Below are 9,008 nucleotides of genomic sequence, written 5' to 3' on the forward strand. Positions count from 1 at the left end.
ACCAGAATAATAAAAAAAACACCTGAATCAACATAAGCATTGAAGAACACAAAACGGACAATATGTTGGTAAATATAAATGTATATGTTTTCATATACACACACAGATGTGATGCTATTTGGCCCTAAAAAAAGTATAATCACAAAATATACAGAAAAACAGATGGACATTGACTGTATATCAGATGAGATCATCCAATCATATAAAAAAATACATTGCATTTTCTCTCCCATATGGTTAATATAAACAGTAATATATGTGCATATGTGAGGAAATGTATATGTGTGTACACTAAGTAAAGTAGAAAAGAGAATAAGGTTTAAATATTTGAAGATGAGGAAGGATCTAAAGCAGGTAATGAACATGGGTTGTGAAAGAGGACATAAGGTAACAGATTGTCAGATTCCAACTCGGTCATGGACTTTAATTTTCGTGGTGCATAAGTGCATAAAATATATTCAGTACAGATAGTGTCAAATCCAGTGTGAATGCCTCAGATTCTGTTCAGAATGTCTGTTCTAACTGCACAGAAGTTCATCACCTCTGTAATGTCACAGGCTTTCTGCTGGGCCACCAACCTGCTCCCAAATCATGACATGGAGACTTATTAGTTATGAATGCTCGGCCTTAGCTTAGGCTTGTTTCTTGCTAGCTCTTATAACTTAACCTGTTTTTCATGCACATTTTGCCTCGGGCTCTTTACCTTCTTTTTCTCTGTACATCTTACTTCCCTGCTGTCTCCATGGCTATCTGGAAGCTGCCTGGCTTCAGGCCCTGGGGGGTCCCTCTCTGCCTTCTTTTTTCCTTTTCCTCCATCCTAGATTTCTCTTTCTATTTTTTCTTTCTGCCTGCAAGCTCTGTCTATTCCTCTCTAGCAATTGGCTATTTAGCTTTTTATTGAACCAAAAAGGTGCCTTAGGCAGACAAAGTGAAGCAAATTCAGCATATCTTTATATCATTACCAAAGGCAGCAGAAACAAATGTAACACAACGTTACACAGTTACAGTAACATTTCATAGCATCAACAAATGAAACATACCTTTCCCAAGTTAAAACAATATTTGAGAACACTGTAGTTTTCAGGTATTGTTAATTTTCACATATGAATTATTTTACTTTTAAAATATGTTTAATATTACAGAGAGAAATGAGAAATGGCAGCTGAGATTATGAGTCTGCTCTACTATTTAGTCCCAAGAGTACGCATTTCTGCTATGGCATTTACTCCTGAGGATGGTGTCTCTGCTATTCTATCAACTGCTGAGAGCATATGTTTCTGTTGTATTATTTACTCCTGAGTGTGTCTGTCCCTGTTATACTATCTACTCTTGACAGTGTGAGCCTTTGTTATACTGTTTACTCCTGAGCTTGGGAGTCTATGCTGAACTACTACTCCTGAGAGTGTGTGTCTGCCATAGTTCTCACATAAACTGGTCCCCTGAAAAACTTTCTGCACAGATTATAACTTTAAATAATCATTTGTAGCTGGAGAATTTTCTCTCCAGCTCTTGCCAACCTTGCCAGTCCCAGAGCCCACTTATGCAATAGGCACACAGACTCTTATATTATTTAAACTGTTTAGCCTAATAGCTCAGGCTTCTAGCTATCTAGTTCCTTTATCTTAAATTAACCCATTTTTATTAATCTATAAGTTACCACGTGGCTTGTGTCTTACCGGTACCTTACATCTTGCTTGTCATGGTGGTGGCTGGCAGCATCTCTCTGCCTCAGCCTCTCATTTCCCAGACCTCTCTTCTCTCTTTGTCCCACCTATACTTCCTGCCTGGCTCCTGGTCAATCAGTATTTTATTTATCAATCAATCATCCATAGCACCTCCCCCTTTTCTTTTTTTTTTTTAAAGGAGGGTTTTAACTTTCACATAGTAAAATTACATATAACAGAACAATTATCAAGCAAGAATTACAGTTACAATATCTAGTCTATTTGTATTTGGCAAAATTAAAGAAGATATATCTATCCTGTATTTGTGAGTCTAAGGTTTCATATCTAACTTATCTTTTATTATAACTGAGGAAATTATAACTAGCTAGTCTTCAACTACATCAAAGACCTCAGAAGGATATAGTATTACCTGAGAAATGGGAAAAGGATGCAAGCAACTTTTGGGAGTCTTGCAAAAGTAGACAGAGACAGCTGGCATCCTGGACAGTTCTTTGGTAAAGTTGAGGCATCTGTCTTCAGCCCACAGGCCTAGAGTCTGTCAGTCACTTTTCTCTGTGTCCTGTAGAATGTCTGGCAGTTTCCTCTGAAGGACCATTTAGCCAAGCAAAGTTCAGTGGTCACCTTCCTATGGGTCCTGCATGTCCAGTTGATCAAGTAGTCCAGGCAAGAACAGTTTCTTGCCCAATGGCTATTTTTACCAAGAAGAAGATAAACTCCATATGGAGTATCTTCAATGCCCATCCTCCTCTCTGAAGTAAATCTGGTGCTGCCAGGAGCAGACATGTCTCACTGTCCAGAAAGTCTAAATTTTTAAAAATATTTTAAATGTCGCCGGGCGGTGGTAGCGCATGCCTTTAATCCCAGCACTTGGGAGGCAGAGCCAGGCAGATCTCTGTGAGTTCGAGGCCAGCCTGGGCTACCAAGTGAGTTCCAGGAAAGGCACAAAGCTACACAGGGAAACCCTGTCTCGAAAAAAAAAAAAATTTTAAATGTCATATTCTGTAGGTCTTTGAAGTGTTTGAAGATTACCTGTCTATCTGAAATATATCTATATGTACCTAGAAAACATAACTAACATGGCTACAAGTATGATTATCATAGATGACTAATTATTAATCTATTTCTTAATCATCCATTACAATTTTAAATGAGCCGTACAAACATAATACCTTAAACAAGAGTAAAAATATACATATAGTATAACAAAATTAACTTTAAATTTGTATCAATTAACTAAAATCTATAGCAATGTAAAACATTTTCAAACAAGTTGTTCTTTAAAAGTAGGTTCAATAATCTACCCTTTCATCCTATCATATGTATATCATATCCCCTTTTCTTCTTTAGAAAGAGATCACATTTATAATCAACCTGATTTAAATAAAAATATTGGTTTTTCTGTGTCTCACACCAGAGGGCTCTTCTGATACAGGACACAAGAATCTCTTAACCTTTTATTTTAGGAATATGCTTGGGTTTAGAGAAGAAGTGAGCCAATTCCATCTCCAAAGCCAGCTTGGTATATTTGGGAATTTGGTTGCAGCTTCTCTTACTACTTCCTGCTGGAGGGGGCGCTGTATCTTATGGGGACACAAAGAAAATTTTAGGATTATGGAGTAGTCCGTGAGGGTGTATCATCTGAGCCAGTTGCCTTGAAATGGTTATGGATGTTGGATCATCTGGGCCTTGGTGTCATCAGAGACCTTTCAGGGGGTCTTGGCTGGTCAAACCTGATGTATCTTAATCTGGAACAAATCCATAGCCTCTGCCTTTCTGTGGAAACAAAAGCAGAGCCTCCTTTCCAAAGCAACATACCCTTAGATCCAAATTTTGAAGTCAAGGTATCTTTAAAATATACATATTGGCTTAACTCAACAGCTTTTACAATCAAATATCTTTCTGCAGTTAAGAATCCCAAAGGCAACACACTGCAGATTCTCTGTGTAATATCCATCTTTACTTGGCTTATTTTTTTTGTTCATACTCTTTTATTTATTTATTTATTTATTTATTTATTTATTTATTTATTTATTTATTTATTTATTTATGTTTTGTTTTGTTTTTTTGAGACAGGGTTTCTCTGTATAGCTCTGGCTGGCCTAGAACTAACTCTATAGACCAGACTGGCATAAACTCAGAGACCTGCCTGCCTCTGCGTCCTGAGTACTGGGATTAAAAGTGCACACCACCACCACCAAGCACTTTGTTCACACTCTTAATGAAGTATTTTTTCTTTTTGATAGTGTACCCTATCAAACTCTTAATATACTGAAAAACTCAAATGTCACCTTCAAGGTGTCATTTCAGGTCCTCAATTTAGGTTATTCCATCCTGACACATTGCTTGCAAGTCTATTATAATATGCAATTCATTCTGCCAAGTATTTATCTACTGGGTAGGGACCAACTATTCCAGTTTTCTAGTACTGAAGGATTTTCTGGGATGTTAAGAGTTTTTGTTGGATAGAGTGCTCAAACCTGGACTGTTCCAGGCAGACAACAGTGAAATGATAGTCATCCTAAACTACAGACAAGTTTGTCTCCCCTTTACCAACCAGCAGTCCAGAGGGGAAGGAGCTCACCCCTTCTCTCCATTCATACAATGACTTGCACATAGAAATACTGGTAATAGGGGATGGAGAGATGGCTCAGTGGTTATGAGCACTGAAACAGCTTGCAACTGTCTGTAACTCCAAGATCTGACACCCTCACACAGACATACATGCTGGCAAAACGCCAATGCACACAAAATAAAAAAAAATCCTGCTAATAGTGAGAATAATAGTTTATACTTGAGCCTTTATAACATGTCAGGTTTTGTGCTTAGATTCTTTTTTTTTCTTTTTAACACGGTGAAACCCTGTCCTGAAACAACCATTTTCTGCCCCCCCCCAAAAAAAGTTTTACCTTCTTAGTGCTAAAAGACAGTCTTTAAAGATTACTCCATAATCCTAAAATTTTCTTTGTGTCCCCATAAGATACATGCACCAGAAGAGAATTTGACATTGCTGCTGCCATTGTTGCTGTTATAGCAGTGGCAGCCTCCACTGCTACTGTTTCTGGGATAACCATTTCATAATTGCTTACTACAGCTAGCATAGTGGAGACCCTGGCAGCAAAAGTAGCTACCACAGTTAGTCTTTCATTCTATTGGGCATGATAAATTTAATTCAATAGTATATACATTTTGATTGGCTTTGAAAGTTATAAATTTATGAACTCAAGTTCCATTTGCTTTTGGAATACCATCTTACAAGGACTCCATTTGCAGTAAGGCTCGTTAAGGAAGGGAATGGCTCAGTTGCCTTTAGCCTACTGGCTATGGGTGGGTTAGAACTTCTGTTGGTCTTTTCTGTGTCGAACACACAGATTGCAAGCCTGGCACTACTTTGAGATCTTTGGCAGCAGTTAACTCTGCAGCTCACACACGATTGAGCCTGTATGATAAAGAGTATTCAGAGATGGATAATGCCTGGGGTCGCTTGTCAACCTAAGGCAGAGCACCTGTGTGGCCTGGGCAGGCATCTCCATGATGGGTAAGGTGACCTCCTGATGTCCCAGGCAACCTAAGTCAGAATCTTATTTTCTAGTAAAAGGGGGACCTGTAGGGTCTTGATCAGCGTTTTGGGTAACTGTTGCCTTGCTTGCTGACCTTGACTTTAATATCCTCCATATGCTAATTATCTGCCGGTTTCCACCCTCCTGAATGCTTAAGTGAAGATCCTTGTCTGTGTATCCTGCATAATGGGCGTTAACAACTTAGATACAAGATTGTAAAACAGAGTAGTGAACGTCTGCCCTCTGGGGTTCTCCCATTGTGCTGTAAGCCTGTATTTAAGATGGCTTATTTTTTTATACTGCCTTTACTGTTTCTTTAAAGACTTTATTTTTAAAAACTATCTATTTTTTATATAACTGTATATATTCCTTTTTCTCTCTCTTCTGAGCCTACATACATTTTTACACGCATTGTAAAGCATTTAAAGTCTTGTTCCATCGGAATCTGCCTTATTGTGTAACTATTGCTTTAAATTGCAGCATTTCTAAGACTGAAATATCAGCGTGGCTGCTGGCTCCACCCTCATCAGCTTTCCAACATGGCAGTGGTACAGTTTACCACCAGCTCTGGGTCTGGAGCCATGTGTACCATCAACTATCCGAAGCAGTTCTATCAAAGCAAGGGTGTAGCCCAGAAACCTCTCTCTCTTTTTTTTTAAACTAGCAAAAACCATCCAACACACAGCATAGTGCACAGCTTGGAGATAACTCTGTGTAACATAGCATAGGTCAAGCCTGCACACCACAAACCGGCCATAGAGTAGCACAAACACACAGGCTGCCACTAACTTGAGAGAGACAACTAGGAAGCTGTTTTTAGCTCCGTTTTAGAATCTTTTTTTCCTCAGGTTTTAGGTGGAAACTCTTGCTAACCCATTGGGTGAATTTTCCTGGTCCTGCTTGGCCCAGGTCAGGACAAATCTCTCATCTGCCAGTCCCGCAGCCACTTAGACCCAACTGAGTAAACACACAGAGACTTATATTTATTGGTGAAATTATTAAGGCCACTCCATGTAGTTAAAAGGAAGGTTTATTTAGTGAGTTACTTACAAATGAAGGGATGGGTAGGTCGCAGGGTCTGGGGAAGGTGTTTTGCAGCCCAGTGGTGTTCTCTGGAGCTCTGCTCAGTCAGCCTCCAACATCAAGAGTCCAGGAACAGAGCGCAAGCTGGCTCACCCCATCTCAGGTCTCCGAGGTCCTCCCTTGGCCCCGCCTTGTAGGCATGGCAGTTGCTGAAGCCTCAATGGCGGTTGGAACTTCCAGATTAAAGCTGGAATGGCTACCCACTACATATATTGCTTACAAAATGTATGGCAGGCTTGTTATCTAGTTCTTTTATCTTAAATTACCCTGTATCTATAAGTTGCCATGTGGCTCGTTGCTTACCGATACCTTACACCTTACTTGTCATGGCAGCAGCTGGCAGCCTCTCTGCCTCGGCTTTCCTGTTCCCAGGATTCTCTTCTCTGCTTGTCCCGCCTATACTTATTTTCTGGCTACTGGCCAATCAGCATTTTATTTATACAGAGCGATATCCACAGTAGTGCTGTCATGTTCTGCTTCCATCTTTTAACAGAGTCCAGCCTCATAGCACATATGGACAGCAGGGGAGGCCACTGTTCATCGTTCCTCTGTTCTCATGGCAAAATCAAGTGGAAGTTAAAAGGTGAGACTGGGAATCTGCTGTGGTGGGCAAAGAGTGTGTGTTAATCTTCAGGTCTCGGGTATCAGGCAGGGAGGATCTAGCTGGCAGAGGAAACTGGACCAAGCACATGGCATCTCAATGGCAGGGCATGACGGCCTCCATGTGCAGATGATCACTCCTAAAGGAGGAACATCTAGAGAAGGCGGTGACCCAGTCTGCTGAGGGCCATCTGGAGACGGGTCCCCTGGGCTCCCTGTGCAGACAGTTCCGAAGGAGGCTGCCACTGAGAGTCATCAACCTCAACCTCGGGACTGGCCCCTCCTGGAAATGCCTGGAAACCCCAGAGCCAGAGCAGCAGCATCTTCAGGCTTCAGCTCGCTCAGCCAAAAGCACCTTGGGTGCTATGTCCCAGAGAATCCAGGAGTCCTGCCAAAGTGGCACCAGTTGGCTGATGGGAACACAGGTGAAAGTGAGGAAAAAACGAGGAGTCCAGAAGGACAGAGGGTCCTCACCACCCAGTCTAAACCAGAACACTTGGCTATACAGGGCCAACCGGGATGCCAGAGTCGGAGGACATCCACGCCTCTCTGGCCAGATGGGTCTACATGCCCATCGACATCAGCAGCTAACGAGGGAGGCTGCCCTCCAGAGCCCCTGTTCCTCCACAGAACCTTTCTGCTCTCCCAGTGAGTCTGACAGTGACCTAGAGCCTATGGGGGCTGGAATCCAGCATCTCCAGAAGCTGTCACAAAAACTGGACAAAGCCATCAAGGCTGAAGAGAGTGGTGACATGACTGTCTCCCTTATTCATGAATGAGGACAGCAGGCATCCTACAGGAAACAGGCTGTGTCCAGCCACCAAGCCATCAGGATGTCCGTGCCACCCACCCCATGAACTTCCAGGGGAGGCACTGGGCTCATCAGCATCCCCAGGCCACTGCTAACAAGGACATGTCTAACAGGGGATCCAGAAGCTTTCTATTTCAGCCATATCTGGTCCCACTGATAACCACTGGCCACAGCCCAAGAGTGATTTAGGAAGACCTTGAAGAGGTGATGGGAACTGCCCATGCTCTCCAGAACTCATACAGTACCCTGTTCTCCAGCCTCACAGAGGCCCACACATATTAGGAATGTACCTGAAGATGCTAGACATTTCTGAACCTTGTAACTCGGATCAAGGCCCTGCAGGAGTCATCCCATGAAACCACCCCCTTTATTCCCAGTGCAGAGATTCTTGGGGACCACTTTTACCCCTGATCCCACAGGGTCCCATAGAAAGAGAGGAGATATTTGTAGACTGCAAGCCTGAGCTCTTGGGGTCTACTTATCAGCTCAGTGTGGGCAACTGGGGTGTGCAAGGAGGGGAACACTGTTCAAGACCAGTTTCTCCTCTTTGTAAATTATTTAGGAAATCTACTGTGTCATTTTATTAGAAAGATACCAGTGTGTCAGTTTCTATATCACATTGCTTTTTCATAATTAAAAACTTGCTTTTGGGGAAAAAAAAAAAAGGTAAGTCTGGGTGAATTTCATCGCTCCAAAGCCATCCCTGTCTCCTCCTGAGGTTACAGTGGTGCAGGGCTCCTTAGTCCTCAGCATCTGGGCCTTTCTGGGAGTCCACTCACTTGATCCCTCATGATGCCTTCCCAGTAGGAAGCTGACCCTCTGTAAACTTTATGACAGCCAGATTCCTGTGCTGTAATCATTGTTAAAACAGGTCAGTTTGGACATATCCAAAACCAACAAGGTTTAAAATTATATTAGTTTGGGAGAATTTAATACATGTATATTGAATGTTTTATTCAAATCTCCACATTCCTTCACCTATTGCTTCTTACCCTTAGAAAAGAACATTGCTCTTCCACCTTCGTGGGCCTTTTGTTATTTCTTCATTCCACTTAGTGCTCCCTCCAGGTGTAGGGGACAACTGACTTCAACCCAGAAGCCTCTCAGATTGACTGTCTCCCTCAGGAGCCATCAATTGCCAGTATCTTCTCCACAAGGTGAGAGACATAGTGAGGCCCTTTTGCAACCATGCTTATTGTATGTTGGGGTTTAGCCTGTGGAAGTGTCGTCCATGTAATAAAAGCCCCAGTGTGTTCACGCATGAAATGGTGC

The 9,008-nt window shown here is 42.0% G+C and overlaps 1 pseudogene; it reads left to right on the forward strand.

The window, feature by feature from the left end:
* The first annotated feature begins 6,519 nt into the window (after positions 1-6,519).
* Positions 6,520-8,415, forward strand: LOC102927524 (protein PIMREG pseudogene; annotated as a pseudogene).
* The last annotated feature ends 593 nt before the right edge of the window (positions 8,416-9,008 follow it).

The sequence above is a fragment of the Peromyscus maniculatus genome, chromosome 15 (genome assembly GCF_049852395.1).
Source record: "Peromyscus maniculatus bairdii isolate BWxNUB_F1_BW_parent chromosome 15, HU_Pman_BW_mat_3.1, whole genome shotgun sequence".
Taxonomy (NCBI): domain Eukaryota; kingdom Metazoa; phylum Chordata; class Mammalia; order Rodentia; family Cricetidae; genus Peromyscus; species Peromyscus maniculatus.